This window comes from Rhinoderma darwinii, chromosome 1, assembly GCF_050947455.1.
Source record: "Rhinoderma darwinii isolate aRhiDar2 chromosome 1, aRhiDar2.hap1, whole genome shotgun sequence".
NCBI lineage: Eukaryota > Metazoa > Chordata > Amphibia > Anura > Rhinodermatidae > Rhinoderma > Rhinoderma darwinii.
The window spans coordinates 416,024,964-416,027,453 of NC_134687.1; the positions used below are offsets into that span (position 1 = coordinate 416,024,964).

At 40.5% G+C, this 2,490-nt stretch overlaps 1 non-coding gene across 1 annotated transcript; it reads left to right on the forward strand.

The window, feature by feature from the left end:
- Positions 1-765: 765 nt before the first annotated feature.
- Positions 766-838, forward strand: TRNAT-UGU (transfer RNA threonine (anticodon UGU)). The gene has a single exon. It is a non-coding gene; the product is annotated as a tRNA-Thr (tRNA).
- Positions 839-2,490: the final 1,652 nt, after the last annotated feature.

Below are 2,490 nucleotides of genomic sequence, written 5' to 3' on the forward strand. Positions count from 1 at the left end.
GACAAAAGCCAAAGTTGCAAGTTTCACTTTTATCCATATGATAAATGAATCTGCCAGTGTTCAAATGATAGTTATTATGGCTATTATATCTAGATAACATACATTATGTGCCTGCAAATGATTCACATCTGCTACCAGAGAAATTCTGCCCTTGAGCTTCTTAGATTATATGGGTAGAATCCCTGAGGTGTTGTTAGTTTCTGCAGCATAAATCTGTCATTTATCAGACCTATCATTACTCATATTTGATTTGGACACTGAGGGAGCAAGAAGGTGGAACTCTGTTCATTCTCTATAATTGTACAGTAGATGACATCCCCTCATTACACCTGGTTACATTGCCTCATGATGCCAAACGCTGACTCCCGCCAAATGATTTCTCTGAGGTCCCTCTAGTCACACGGCAGCAAGGAGTTACACGCATGCGCAATGGCTTCCACTACAAAAAAAACGAAACCAAGTGCTGACGCCGCTGACAAGCAATATTGTTATCTCTATACATATTCTATGTTTATATGTATTACTTTATGTACAATTGAGTAAATTGAATGTGGAGACCTATACAAAAACGTGTAACTAATATTACATACTACTATAGTGGTTGCCTAATGCATGCACGGCATAGCTCTCAGCCGCTCAAAAACATACGCTGGCTTCACATTTAGCATTTAAGGCGCAGATTATATCCTCAAGCATTCATTAGATCACTAGAAAATGTTCTTTACTTCTTTATAGAGCAAGGAAATTCTCCATCCAGCAGCAGATGGCTCCATAGCTCAGGGGTTAGAGCACTGGTCTTGTAAACCAGGGGTCGCGAGTTCAAATCTCGCTGGGGCCTGTACGTATTTTTTCCCCTGTACATTTTTAATTTATATATTGCAATTATTTTTTAGTTATATTGACTGTTTGTGTGCACAAATCAATGCCATTAACTTTTACCACACAAGAGAGGTTTAGCTTAGATCAGATACTGCCCCATTCTTATTACAGTGCAATTGCTGCAGGCAGACTACAGTACAGTATGGCAATGACAAATACTTGTGGAATATCCTTCTACTACAATAGCCTTCCTTCATAAAATGGACGAAATAGCCGCGTCACCTTGCAAACTACAGTGCAGTGGAGTGAGCCACACAGCCATTTTTCGAGCTGGACATTTTTGGACCCGGACACTTTCTTTAGGCTGAAATCACACATGCAGTATTTTTTGTCAGTTTGTGATGCAGTTTCTGTGCCAAAGCAAGGAATAGATATAAAAAAAGGATAGAAAAAAGGAAAAGTCTAATGGAAAGACTGATTCTTTTCATTCTTTTTTAACCACTCCTGGTTTTGGCACCCAAAACTTCTCTGGAAACTGCATGTGTGATTCCAACCTAAAAAAATTAATGTAATATTATTGTGACTGTCCATATTGATTGAGGATGGGAGGGCTTATTTTATGTGGTGCGCACTTTAGTTTTTATTGGCACCAATTTGGGATGCATAAGACTTTTTTATCACTTTTTATTCAATTTTTTGTGGGTGATGGGGGTAAAAAAAGTCATTTAAGTGCATTTTTAAGTTTTATTAGTCCCTCATGGGGACATGAACAGCGTTCGTTGGATGGCTTGCGCGATATACTGCAATACTAATGCATTGCACTGTATGGTGATTTTTACAGGCTCCTATTAAAGGTAATGTGTCGCTAGAAATTTTATTTATTTTTTAGTTAAACAGTTAGTGTATAGGTGATTAAACATTGTTCTAATTTTTTTAATTTTTTCACGAGTCAGGAAATATTATAAATTAGATTCTAATTTATAACATTTCCCAGCGCTGGTCACTAGATGGAGCAATTCCCAAAATTGCAGCATTGCATGTGGTAAAGCAACCACATTGCTTTATGCTGCAAAATTTGAGAAAACTCACTCGCTCTAGTGAGCTCTCAGAATCCCCCCCCCTCCTTTATCCTGGCTAGTGCCGGGAGAAATGAGGGGATTGAACAGTCAAACCTCCTACACTGTGTGTCGCCATTTTTTGAGCTAACACACAGTGTAGTAGGTTTACATACAGTAGTAAACACACTGTAAAACACTTACATACACAGACCTAACTTACCTGCCCCTGCCGCCGCCGCCGCTCCCTCCGGTCCATCCGCTCCGTCTGCTACCTCCGCTCCAAGTGCACAAGTCCGGAAGCCGCGACCGGAAGTAGTAATCTTACTGTCCGGCCGCGACTTCCGGTCCACAAGAAAATGGCGCCGGACGTCGCACAGTTCAATTTGGACTGTGTGGGAGCGGCGCATGCGCCGTTCCCACACAGACGGCGTACAGCATAGTGGATGGAACGGGCCCCGTTCGCATTCACTATGGGACTGTATGTGCCGTATTCCATGTCTGTATTTGTCGTTAATCGACACATACAGAGATGGAAAAAATAATGACAGCCCCCATGGATAAGAAAAAGTGAAAAAAAAAAAAAGTAAAACACAAACACACAAATAAATAAAAA